Raw genomic sequence first — 14,057 nt, forward strand, 5'->3', positions numbered from 1 at the left:
TAGCGAGTAATATTAAATATAGGTATATGGCCATCCCATCCAATTTCTTTTGATATCAAATATACCAATATGAGTCGTAAACGTTTAAAACTAGCAGGCTTGCTGAAGAGAACGAACGGAAAGGCATCTGCACATGGAAATGAAATGTTTTGTTAGAATAGTTTTATTGTATGTACAATGTTACTGAATGTCATGAAGAAGTTTTCTTTAAAAATTCAAACGACCTTGATGGGACTCGAACCCACAATCTTCGGCTCCGGAGGCCGACGCCTTATCCATTAGGCCACAAGGCCGCTATACGGAATTTTGTTAATGACTCAAGCAATGATTGTATTGTGGTGGACTTTACGTAAATGTGTGACACTCCGCGTGTCGGACACAATAGAAGCAAATGTTACATATAAATACAGTATTGGGCGCAGCTGGTGGCGCTAATTGGTTCAGGCGAACAGCTGTAGGTCTCGCTTCACTGATCTCGCTGCCTCTTCGATCCTTTGGGTGAGTTGTGCTTGTGGTTTAACGCCGCCAGACAATCCAGTGATTAACATCATGAGGATTGATCAACGCAAATGGGACACGATGACTTTCATTAACCAAGTCAGCGATCCTGACCACCCGATCCCGTTAGTCGCCTCTCACGACAAGCATGGGTTGCTGTAGACTTATTATACCCCGGATCTTCACAGGTAGGACTTTGTTTTGAGGTGGACTTTTACAATCGAGGGACTCAGCAATATTCAAGCTGTATGACGGCGGTCTGTAAATAATCGAGTCTGGACAAGACAATCCAGTGATTGATATCATGAGCATGCACTTGATTGGAATACGATGATATAACCAGGGGGCGGTCGGGTAGCCTAGTGGTTAAAACGTTCGCTCGTCACGCCGCAGACCCGTGTTCGATTCCCGACATGGGTACAATGTGTGAAGCCCATTTCTGGTGTCCCCCGCCGTGATATTGCTGTAATATTGCTAATAACGCCACTTCAACGTCCACCACAGCACCATTTGCCGCCTATGTGACCGATACACACAGTTCAATTCCACTGCAGTCCGTCCGACAACCGGAAGACCAGTTATCGTCCCTGTTTTGCAACAGATCTATCGACAGCGACGCTTGCGTTGGTGCCATATCTTACAGCCCTGGAATTTGAGAAACTGGAGACGAGTGTGGTTTAGCGATGAATCACGATTTCTTCTTCACCGGTGAGATGGAAGACAAGAGTGTTTTGCCCCACATTTTGTACGTGAGAGAGAGAGAGAGAGAGAGGGGGGGGGGGGGGGGGGGGGGCATATCCTACACCACGAGATCTGACCTGGTTGTGGTTCAGGGAAATTTGACAGCAAATCGCTACATGAACAAAAAATTTCAACCTCACTTTCTTCCAATCATTTACCGCCAGAGGGAGCTGTTTCGACAGGACAACGGTAGACTACCTTCATAATGCCAACATTAACGCCTTGCCCTGGCCGTCGAGATCTCCAGATCTCAATCCAATCGAACACCTCTGGGATGAACTCGATCGACGTGTACGTCAACGTCAGAACTTGCCGCGGACACTCCCACAACTGGCCAACGCGTTACAAGCAGAATGGCGCAAAATTCCGCCGGACAGAAATCGTTCACTTATCCAGTCAGTGCCGAGGAGATGCAGAGCCGTGATTGCTGCCCAGGGCGGTCACAAGGGATACTGAGTTCAGCGCAACCTTGTGGCTTTATGTGACATGACAATGAACAGTTTTCAATGCATTTGTACAACGACAACATGCGACTATCGAGCTCCAAAATTTCATATTGGTATCTATGATATTATATTAAATATATCGATTTTATTAGGAACAATAAATTTACTAAAAATCTACTTGTGCGTGTCAGAAGGTAAGTGACCGTCGAATATTAACAAAAGTCAACATAGTTCCAACTGAAACCTGTTTCTTATACAGTGGCGTAACTATATGTAGGCAAAAGAACAAATTGCTTACAGAAATTGTTTCCACTTCCACCGGTCTGTCCGCTAGAGTAACTGCCATTTATCAAAGGGTAGCTACTCTAACCCTTGTCTATGAGACGTCATATTTGTTTAGAGTCTGCCTATCCTGTCATAACGTTAAGAAGTGCAGTCACATGTACAGGCAGCGACAAAACGAAACCAGTTAACAACTCGGACATACTTTTCTCCAGATTTTTCCGATGGTTAATTCTGACTCGATCGCCGAATGACAAGGGCGACCCCATGTTTGTTTTTAAACACTGAAAGTAGTCCCAACTTGACCTTTAATATTTGCATCTCTGTCCGCATATGACCCCAACGAATATCATTTTTATCCGTTGGCTTTATCCTGCAGAGAACCTACCCATTATATGATAATAATTCAATATCTAATTGTAATCAGTAATAAATCATTATTCAATTCTATTTCTCTATTGTTTTTGTCTACGAGTTAACCGTGAATTGTGTCCACAAGCATTTTGTCTTTTGTGAGTGGCTACGAATTCTCCATGGCTAAGAATTGGTTTGGTTACAGCTTCATCAACAGCTGCCTGTAAGTGTGTTAGCTGTGTGAGACTTGTAGGCCTTGCGTGCTGAGTCTCTGTGAGTCGGCGAGTCGATGTGGCAGCTGTGTGAGTCAGTGACCTTTGAGTGTGGCAGCTGTGTGAGTCAGTGACCTTTGAGTTTGGCAGCTGTGTGCGTCTGTGACCTTTGAGTGTGGCAGCTTTGTGAGTCAGTGACCTTTGAGTTTGTAAGCTGTGTGAGTCAGTGACCTTTGAGTTTGTAAGCTGTGTGATTCTGTGACCTTCGAGTGTGGCAGCTGTGTGATTCTGTGACCTTTGAGTGTGGCAGCTGTGTGAGTCAGTGACCTTTGAGTTTGGCAGCTGTGTGAGTCAGTGACCTTTGAGTTTGGCAGCTGTGTGATTCTGTGACCTTTGAGTGTGGCAGCTGTGTGAGTCTGTGACCTTTGAGTTTGGCAGCTGTGTGAGTCTGTGACCTTTGAGTGTGGCAGATGTGTGAGTCAGTGGCCTTTGAGTGTGGCAGCTGTGTGAGTCTGTGACCTTTGAGTTTGGCAGCTTTGTGAGTCAGTGACCTTTGAGTGTGGCAGCTGTGTGAGTCAGTGACCTTTGAGTTTGGCAGCTGTGTGAGTCAGTGACCTTTGAGTGTGGCAGCTGTGTGAGTCAGTGACCTTTGAGTTTGGCAGCTGTGTGAGTCAGTGACCTTTGAGTGTGGCAGCTGTGTGAGTCAGTGACCTTTGAGTGTGGCAGCTGTGTGAGTCTGTGACCTTTGAGTTTGGCAGCTGTGTGCGTCTGTGACCTTTGAGTTTGGCAGCTGTGTGCGTCTGTGACCTTTGAGTTTGGCAGCTGTGTGAGTCAGTGACCTTTGAGTGTGGCAGCTGTGTGAGTCTGTGACCTTTGAGTTTGGCAGCTGTGTGGGTCTGTGACCTTTGAGTGTGGCAGCTGTGTGAGTCTGTGACCTTTGAGTGTGGCAGCTGTGTGAGTCAGTGACCTTTGAGTTTGTACGCTGTGTGATTCTGTGACCTTTGAGTGTGGCAGCTGTTTGAGTCAGTGACCTTTGAATGTGGCAGCTGTGTGAGTCAGTGACCTTTGAGTTTGGCAGCTGTGTGCGTCTGTGACCTTTGAGTGTGGCAGCTGTGTGAGTCAGTGACCTTTGGGTGTGGCAGCTGTGTGAGTCAGTGACCTTTGAGTGTGGCAGCTGTGTGAGTCAGTGACCTTTGAGTTTGGCAGCTGTGTGCGTCTGTGACCTTTGAGTGTGGCAGCTTTGTGAGTCAGTGACCTTTGAGTTTGTAAGCTGTGTGAGTCAGTGACCTTTGAGTGTGGCAGCTGTGTGATTCTGTGACCTTTGAGTGTGGCAGCTGTGTGAGTCAGTGACCTTTGAGTTTGGCAGCTGTGTGAGTCAGTGACCTTTGAGTTTGGCAGCTGTGTGATTCTGTGACCTTTGAGTGTGGCAGCTGTGTGAGTCTGTGACCTTTGAGTTTGGCAGCTGTGTGCGTCTGTGACCTTTGAGTTTGGCAGCTGTGTGCGTCTGTGACCTTTGAGTTTGGCAGCTGTGTGAGTCAGTGACCTTTGAGTGTGGCAGCTGTGTGAGTCAGTGACCTTTGAGTTTGGCAGCTGTGTGGGTCTGTGACCTTTGAGTGTGGCAGCTGTGTGAGTCAGTGACCTTTGAGTTTGTACGCTGTGTGATTCTGTGACCTTTGAGTGTGGCAGCTGTTTGAGTCAGTGACCTTTGAGTGTGGCAGCTGTGTGAGTCAGTGACCTTTGAGTTTGGCAGCTGTGTGCGTCTGTGACCTTTGAGTGTGGCAGCTGTGTGAGTCAGTGACCTTTGAGTGTGGCAGCTGTGTGAGTCAGTGACCTTTGAGTTTGTAAGCTGTGTGATTCTGTGACCTTTGAGTGTGGCAGCTGTGTGAGTCTGTGACCTTTGAGTGTGGCAGCTGTGTGAGTCAGTGACCTTTGAGTGTGGCAGCTGTGTGAGTCAGTGACCTTTGAGTGTGGCAGCTGTGTGAGTCAGTGACCTTTGAGTGTGGCAGCTGTGTGAGTCAGTGACCTTTGAGTTTGTAAGCTGTGTGAGTCAGTGACCTTTGAGTGTGGCAGCTGTGTGAGTCAGTGGCCTTTGGGTTTGGCAGCTGTGTGAATCAGTGACCTTTGAGTGTGGCAGCTGTGTGAGTCAGTGGCCTTTGGGTTTGGCAGCTGTGTGAATCAGTGACCTTTGAGTGTGGCAGCTGTGTGAGTCAGTGGCCTTTGAGTTTGGTAGCTGTGTGAGTCTGTGACCTTTGAGTGTGGCAGCTGTGTGAGTCAGTGACCTTTGAGTGTGGCAGCTGTGTGAGTCAGTGACCTTTGAGTTTGGCAGCTGTGTGAGTCAGTGACCTTTGAATGTGGCAGCTGTGTGAGTCAGTGACCTTTGAGTTTGTAAGCTGTGTGATTCTGTGACCTTTGAGTGTGGCAGCTGTGTGAGTCAGTGACCTTTGAGTGTGGCAGCTGTGTGAGTCAGTGACCTTTGAGTGTGGCAGCTGTGTGAGTCAGTGACCTTTGAGTGTGGCAGCTGTGTGAGTCAGTGGCCTTTGAGTGTGGCAGCTGTGTGAGTCAGTGACCTTTGAGTGTGGCAGCTGTGTGAGTCAGTGGCCTTTGAGTGTGGCAGCTGTGTGAGTCAGTGACCTTCGAGTTTGGCAGCTGTGTGAGTCTGTGACCTTTGAGTGTGGCAGCTGTGTGAGTCAGTGACCTTTGAGTTTGGCAGCTGTGTGAGTCTGTGACCTTTGAGTGTGGCAGCTGTGTGAGTCTGTGACCTTTGAGTGTGGCAGCTGTGTGAGTCAGTGGCCTTTCAGTTTGGAGGCTGTGTGAGTCTGTTATCTCGGAGCATGTAAGCCGTGTAACTCTGTGAGTCGTGAATCTGTGACCCGTCAGTCTGAGAGCTGACCGGCATGTGAGTCTGTGATACATGCGAGATGTGAGTCTGGTAGCCTGGGAATCCGCAAAGTCTCCTTACAATTTCATGGTCGTATATGACTGAATCTAGCTCGGCACCAATGACTAGAACGTGCATATGTCTGTGCGAAGGTCTGAGAGACCCTGACATCACACGGCCTTGACTAAGATGTTTATCAGAGAATTTTTATACAACCAAGGGAAACAGTATTTCATGATGAGAGTGTCAAACCACCTGCTATTCATTTTTTAGCGTATTCTGTCATGAAGGCAGCTCACTGCATTCGCCATGTCCATAATTACCCGATGATGCCATTTCCCCAACGGTTTAAAATAGTTCCTTAACACGTAAACAGTCTCGTAGCAGAGTCTTGAAGAATTCGATCTCGTTTGTCCTTCGTGATCGTCTACATGTGCCCAGACAAATGCATCTAGAATAACACTTCAAATCAATCACCTGCACGATCTATCACGTGATACGAATGCATTGTGACACGTGGGGTGCACCTAGGTGCAGATCAAGCGTTGTCCTCCTAGGAACCTGTTGTTGTGTCTGGTGTCTGCAGTGAGTTGACACGTCTTGTCCACGTGGTGTCAAGGACTGACTAGGGTACATGATGACATCCACGTCAATGGCTGTACCTAAAAGGGGCACTAATCTCTGGCTTCTACCCGGCTGTCTTATCACTTCGCTCGTCACGCCGAAGACCCGGGTTCGATTCCCGACATGGGTACAATGTGTGAAGCCCATTTCCGGTCACCCCCGCCGTGATATTGTTGGAATATTGCTAAAAGCAGCGTAATACCATACTCATGGTTATAGTATCCCCGCCGTGAAAGCATTTGCGGATATCAGATTGCGTGGATGATACGATGACTGAGTTTGTTTGTTGTTGTTTAACGCCGCACTCAGCATTATTCCAGCTATATGACGGCGGTCTGTAAATAATCAAATCTGGACCAGACAATCCAGTGATTGACATCATGAACATCGATCCACGCAATTGGGATAAGCTGACATGCATCAACCAAGTCAGCAAGCCAGATTTCCCGATCTAGTAAGTCACCTCTTACGACAAGCATGGTCGCCCTTTACATCAAGCATGGGTTGCTGAAGAATATTCTTACCGGGATGATTGAGAATGATTTGGATCCCATTCCTGTGTTACATAGCTTGATATTTTATCATGTCATGTAACTATGTCATGCCGATAGACCCGTGATATTAAAAATGAACATATGATTTATGAGAGGCCGTATATGAAACCCCATTTGCCATTGCATATGGTTATTGTATACTATCGACTAGCGGATGAACAAGAAGCTAAAGTCATCAATTTCCAAAATATGTGCATAAATCAAACAAGGTATATGCCTCATTGTATACAATATGAAGATTTTTCAGTCAAGTTTTAAAATAACTGAATTACTTATGCTTAATATAAATTGCTTTTTATTTTGCACATTGACTGTCACATGTTTTGGTAGGATGGTAGGCAATGCTCATGTGAAATCAGTTTATTTTACATGTCAAAATAGTGTAAACGAAAATCGCAGAATATCAAGCAAGTGACATGAAAACTTCGTCACCATTGCCGATGCGACCCAGAAGGTGCCTTCATCTCCTTATCAATTCCAAGATAACTGTATTTCGTATTATTTTGTTGATCAATGTGACGACACGCCTTCATACTATCCATAAATGCGAAAAATGCGCTTACAGGTAGCGCAGCATAGGTAGCGAACTGGTCGAGATTTCTGGGATTTCATCCAGGTATTGACGGGGAAAAGGCAACAACAAAGAAAACGTCCCGTCTCGGAACATTGCCAGAGACAAGAGTCCCTTATAGACCGCGTTGTTACCAATGGATTAGTCTGTCTCAAAATTTCTGAACCATATTATTTTCCCTAACTGTATTGCTATAGCTCCAAAAGAATCAGGGGCACGGGTGGCCCAGTCGTCTAAGGCGCCGCGATTCGCTCTGCAGAGTTGCGTCCCTTTGGCACGCTAGAAACCTACGATTGTGGGTTCGCCCCGATTATGTTTCTAGGTTTGTCAGCACCATACCCATGCTCGTGGGTTTCACCGAAGTGGTAAACGTCTGAGACCTGCATCACTTCGTGCTTTCCTCCCACATTAAGCTGACACGCCGCGATATTACTTGAAAACTGTTAAAAGCGGCGTAAAACCCAACTCACTCCAAATGAATCAAGTCGAAATGTTCCGCAGGTTCAGAATCTTTATTTCCCATCTCACTGGGGCGTCTTTTCAATTTAAATTGGGTTGTTTGTTTCTATCAAAATTATATAGTTTCAGAAACTAAGCGTTAGTTGAAGGAGTGCACGCCAGGGCGCCATGAGATATTGTGAAGTCAGCATGTATTCGGCAGGACAAGCGGCCACTTACTTAGAAGATGAATTATCCTTTTTATATCAATATTTCAATTTGATATTGTCAATTACTTTCATGATGTCGCCTAGTATTTGCTGACATTCCTAATTATATTCCTGACATCAGGAAATAATTAGGGATATCAATAAATAAATACTGTAATGTAAAGAATTAAGGATATCAATGAATAAATACTAATATCAGGAAAGAATTAAGGATATCAATAAATAAATACTGATATCAGGAAAAGAATTAAGCATATCAATATATATATATATATCCATATCAGGAAAAGAATTAAGGATGTCATAATTTAAGGATTAAATAAATACGCTTATGTAAAGAAATAAAGATACAAATTAATAAATAATGATCTCAGTTAAAGGATTTACACTATCGTATCCCCTAAACGTAAGGAATCGAACCCGGGAGTTAGGTTTAACTACTGACCCACCTGTCAGTCCCGATTCCCACGCCCTGTATTGGGAGAGATGGGTATCTTTGTTGCTGGCTCAGCCGTCGTAGTCTGTGTTCAATTCCCACCATCGGTATAGAACGTGTAGTCCATTCCGGATCACCACCACGATGGCGGATACTGTGAATGTGGGTTTTGTGGTAGGATATTAATTAAACATACACATGTACTATTACAAAGTATCTGTAATGAACTCTTTTATTGCGCAATCTTTGTTTGTTGTTTAACGCCGCACTATTCAAACTTTGTGACGGCGGTCTTTAAATAATCGAGTCTGGACCAGACAATGACATCGACTGATGTCATGAGCATCTGTCCATGCGATTGGGATACAATGACGATACAATAGCGAGCCTGACTATCCGATCCCGTTATTAGTCGCCTTTTAACGCAAGTATGGGTTGCTGAAGACCTATTCTAAACCGGATGTTTACGGGTACATTGCGCAGTGGGTTATACGTAGTCATGTATAACAAAGTTGGAGGACATTGTCAGATACATGTATAGCAAACTGAAATGAAATCTTTATTTAAAAAACGAATAAATGAAAGCGGGTATTGCGAAATGGGATCCAAGGAAGTCAGGTCATGTGAAATCGGATAAAAAAATTCGAGTCATTCAAAGTTGTATGAACTGATGTCTGTGTCACAACAACAGCGAACAATAAAGACAATGCCTAATCTGATAAGACTTGTACAATGACCAGCTCTTGCTCGCACTGTACGACCGCAGACACACAAAGCATGCACTGTCACACCTGACCAGTAATAAACATTACTTGAGTTTACAGTCGATCACGCCATGCATGTTATCATCTACAAGTACTGATATGTTATCTAACATGTTTCAGAGTTGTTATTGCTCACGGTCAAGAACCTCCCTGGCACGGTGCCAATCTTTAAGCCGGACCTGTGCACCAAATAATGACCCAGTGCCGTTGTAAAGAAATATTTGGACTCCCATAGTATTTGTAACCCCCGGTACTTCTACGATAAAAAGATCATAGTAATTGGACCCCCCATCCCAAAGTACTACGGCTCGTCTGTGGCTATTGGACCCCCTCACCTAAAATAATTGGACTCCCATAGAAATTAGATCCCCATAGTATTTGGACCCCAATTTGATTTAAACCAGCACAGTGACTGATCAAAACTATAACATATCCAAAGTTCGAATTTCGCCAGGGCAGCGGAACTCTGTACGTGGCGGGTACTCGTTTTATATTCCGCGAGGGTAGGGTACAATGTTACACTGTGGTTTACAGCAGTGTCCTACTTCGTTATCCTGATATAAGGACTTGATTGCAGGTGAATCTATACTGAACCAAATTAAAAACTTCACAACCCTAAAATTTTAACATTTTGACCAGTTATCATTGTGGGCCCTTATTGTGTATTTAGAAGATAAATACTATGTGTGTGTCTATTTCCGGGATTTGTCGAGTATTTGCATCTTGGAAATTCATCTCGAGACCCGAAAGCGTTTTTGTGCAGGTGAATCGATCAAAATCATGTGCACAGCACTATAGTGGCAAATGTGTTTTTTCACGTGCAACTGGTCACGTGGCCATAATACCGCACGTGTTTTCAGCCATACTTGTTAGCAGTCATTAACAAAAAAAGAAAAACACAAGAAAACAAAAGTCTTTACGGCCATTTGTCATGCCACGCCTTTCAAATGTGCAACGTGAACGTGCCATCGGCATGTTGCAGACGGGAACGTCCGTAGCTGAAGTCGCAAGGACGATGGGTTGTAGTCGACGGACTGTTTATGATTTACAGACGCGTCTACAGCAAACAGGTACCACCGCTGCAAAATGGTGCCAAGATCTAGCAAATTCTGTGGTTGGTTCTGGAGAGTGCGAGGGGCGGTCGGGTAGCCTAGTGGTTAAAGCGTTCGCTCGTCACGCCGAAGACCCGGGTTCGATTCCCGACATGGCTACACTGTGTGAAGCCCATTTCTGGTGTCCCCCGCCGTGATATTGCTGGAATATTGCTAAAAGCGGCGTAAAACCAAAATCACTCACTCACTCACTCTTTGTACCTTGAAAACTATTTATTACAGTATCAATTTTAGACAACCTAAACTTGCCCAATCAGCTGGAGTATTACATATTTTACCTTTCTTATGTTGGCGATTTCGTTTTCTCATTAAGGAACGTATTTCACTTTTTATCCACTGTGGATCCTTTGATCGTATGGTAACAATTGTATTGGGAATATGTGTATCACAAACGTTTATTATTCGAAACTTAAGTTCATTAGTAATTGTGTTCACATCCACCGATGAGAATGATAAATCACTATCAATATTCAGCAAGTTAGTTTTGAAACCATCTACGTCTGGTATGGAATAATAATAATAAATTTTACGTATAAAGGAATGAGATTTAGGGATTATTTCTTTTATGGTTACGAAAATTGGACAGTGGTCACTATAAACTGGATTAAGTATTCAAACTATAACAAGCTGATCCATATATTTGACATACATACAATCTCTAACAAAAATAGCCACGACACCCCTTCGAGTAGTCATTATATACAGATACAGAAAAAGATAAATAGATAACAATCATAACTGTCTACAAAAGATCCTCAGAGATTGAGGGGGTCCAATAGCCACAGACGAGCCATAGTACTATAGGTTGGGGGGGGGGGGGGGGGGGGGGGGGGGGTCCCATTAATATGACCTTTTTTTAAGGGGGGGTCTCATTAATATGACTCATTTTATCGTAGAAGTGCAGGGGGGTACAAATACTATGGGAGTCCAAATATGTCTTTACACCGTCACTGTTACTGGGTCAAGAACGCTCAGTGACCTGGCGGCAGGGTTGTACTGGATTGTTGCTCCGTGGTCCGCACTGCAATGACCCATTTGCGCGTGTCCCACATTGATTAGACATAATGGCGCAATGTTTTCATTCTACATTGAGTATTTGATCGTGGCATATAGAAAAACAAGGGTCCCACTGACGACTAGGTTATGTCATCAGCAAGGAGAACAGATCTATACGAATATACCTAATAAGTGCTGGATTGAATACGACTGTTAGAGTATGGGAAGGCTATTGCCCTGATCATGACTGGCTTGAAGACATTGTTCTTGCCGAGTCGCTGCAGTGAAGTCAATATTATTATTCTGTTGCGTTCCAACATTGTGCAGAATCATGTTAAAGTTCGTGCAAATAATTAGTATAGCTCAGGATCACTGCAGTACTGTCAAACAACGATTACCTAACTTCTACAAGGTCACCGCAGTACTGTCAAACAACGATTATTTAACTTCTGCAAGGTCACTGCAGTACTGTTAAACAACGATTACCTAACGTCTACAAGGTCACTGCAGTATTGTTAAACAACGATTACCTAACGTCTACAAGGTCACCGCTGTATTGTCAAACAAAGATTATTTAACTTCTGCAAGGTCACCGCAGTATTGTTAAAAAACGATTACTTAAACGTCCACAAGATCACTGTTGTTAACATAATATCTGTGGGTAGCTCTCCCAGACACGCCCTGGTATAACTGAAACAGTGTCAGTACACTCACACACTCACTCACTCGTCAAACGGGCGCCCTCGTGGAGTGGCGCGCATATCTCATCCATTGTCGGATTACAGGAACATTGCTAGGATCGACATAAAACTCACTCTCTCAAACTTTTCAACTCATGGTCTTCAGATTGTTCTTAAGATTGTACCATATTTTACCGCCACCGCTGGTTGTTACCCGGATGTACTAACGATAGGTTATACTGGGTAGATGGTCTCTGTATTTTCGCCCTGATGAAGTGGTAAGCATCACTGATATGCGTCCGTTTGGGGAAACCCGTGAAGATCCGGGGTACAATAGGTCTAGAATAGCAACCCATGCTTGCCGTAAAAGGCGACTAACGGGATCGGGTGGTCAGGTTTGCTGACTTGGTTGATGCATGTCATCGTATCCCAATTGTGTGGATCGATGCTCATGACATCAATCACTGCATTGTCTGGTCCAGACTCGATTATTTACAGACGCCGTCATATAGCTGGAATATTGCTGAGTGCAGAGTTAAACAACAAACAAACATACTGAACCCTTTCCCATATGAGTGAAATGACGTTCACGGCGATATGACACAGAACACACTCTCCACCTCTATTTTGATTATTTTGTAACAGATCAGCGGGTGGAGGTTGGGGTGGGGGCATGCATTACGGTCAGCATCCAATGTAAGAACAAATACCGCTCAGCTACCAGGCGGCCTTGTGGCCTAATGGATAAGGCGTCCGCCTCCGGAGCCGAAGATTGTGGGTTCGAGTCCCATCAAGGTCGATTTTTGACGAAAATGTTTGCTTACGTTGCTAACTGCTTTTCCCAGATAACTGCTGCAGATTGTGGTATTCGGCAATATGGATGCCGTGTGGACTTCTACAATAGCACTATATATGTACAATATTATATCATGTAAATGACAATATATATCAACTATGATCTTATTAAGATAACACCACAGCGTCACTTTATAGAAACTCAAAACTATTATCTTTACCGATGCGCTACGATAGCCGAGTCAAGTATGCAGAAACCCCCGGCACATGTTCAACATACGACGAAGAATTTGTGGGCATGTTTGCAAGGATTTCCGACCCGTGAAGACCCGGGTTAGAATAGCTCTTCAGCCACCCATGCTTGTTGTAAATGTGAGTGAGTATGGTTTTACGCCGCTTTTAGCCATATTCCAGCAATATCTGGGGACACCAGAAATGGGCTTCACACATTGTACCCATGTGGGGAATCGAACCCTGGTCTTCTGCGTGTGCTGTAAAAGGCGACGAGATTGGATGGTCAGGCTTGCTGACTTGGTTGCTGACATGCAAGTCACCGTATCCCAATTGCGTGGATCGATGCACATGATGTCAATCACTGCATTGTCTTGTCCAGACTTGTCCAGCTTATTTAAAGACCGACGTTATGCAGCTGGAATATTGCTGAGTGCGGCGTTTAACAACAAACAAACAAATTTGTTTTGTTTTCATAATGTTTTTTGTATACTTTTATATTATATTAAAAAAAATTATTTTAACTGAAATGTGCCATATTCTCATGCCTGAGTCTGAAGTCGCCTCTTACGGCAAGCAAGGGTTACTGAAGACCTATTCTACCCCAGATCTTCACGGGTCGTATACCACTATGATTGTGTCAACGTTACATTTGTATTTAAACTGAAATGTGCCATATTCTCATTCCTGATTCTGAAGATCCTACATACAAATTACAATTTGTTTTACCTTTTGTGTTACATGTGTGCGCTTTATAACAGTATAGGTACTTGCTACAATAGGCAGGTATGCCATAATCTTTCCTTGCGCCGTGTTGAACCTCTAGATCAATGTCATCTTGTTAGGGTCAGGAACCCTTCTCCGATCAAACACCCCTTCGCGATCTTACTGTTGGACTCCCCTTGCTCAACAAACACCTAATTACCATCGTTAGGGTTAGGCACCGTTTTATGTGTCATGCACACCCCATGAAGATCCTGGTGAGAATTGGTCTTCAGCAACCCATGCTTGTCGTAAGAGGCGACTAACGGGATCGGGTGGTAAGGCTCGCTGACTCGGCTGATGCGTGTCATCGTATCCAAATTGCGTGGATCGATGCTCATGATGACAAACACTGGATTGTCTGGTCCAGACTCAATAAATTACACAGCGCCGTATATACCTGGAATATTTCTGAGTCCCTCGACTGTAAAAGTCCACCTCAAAACAAGGTCC

General features: G+C 44.4%; 2 non-coding genes across 2 annotated transcripts; one reads left to right on the forward strand and one right to left on the reverse strand.

Moving 5' to 3' along the window:
* Positions 1-220: 220 nt before the first annotated feature.
* Trnar-ccg lies at positions 221-293 on the reverse strand. Its single transcript has one exon. It is a non-coding gene; the product is annotated as a tRNA-Arg (tRNA).
* A 12,249-nt stretch (positions 294-12,542) lies between these two features.
* Trnar-ccg lies at positions 12,543-12,615 on the forward strand. Its single transcript has one exon. It is a non-coding gene; the product is annotated as a tRNA-Arg (tRNA).
* The last annotated feature ends 1,442 nt before the right edge of the window (positions 12,616-14,057 follow it).

The sequence above is a fragment of the Haliotis rufescens genome, unplaced genomic scaffold, assembly GCF_023055435.1.
Source record: "Haliotis rufescens isolate VD_foot unplaced genomic scaffold, xgHalRufe1.0.p SCAF_12, whole genome shotgun sequence".
Taxonomy (NCBI): domain Eukaryota; kingdom Metazoa; phylum Mollusca; class Gastropoda; order Lepetellida; family Haliotidae; genus Haliotis; species Haliotis rufescens.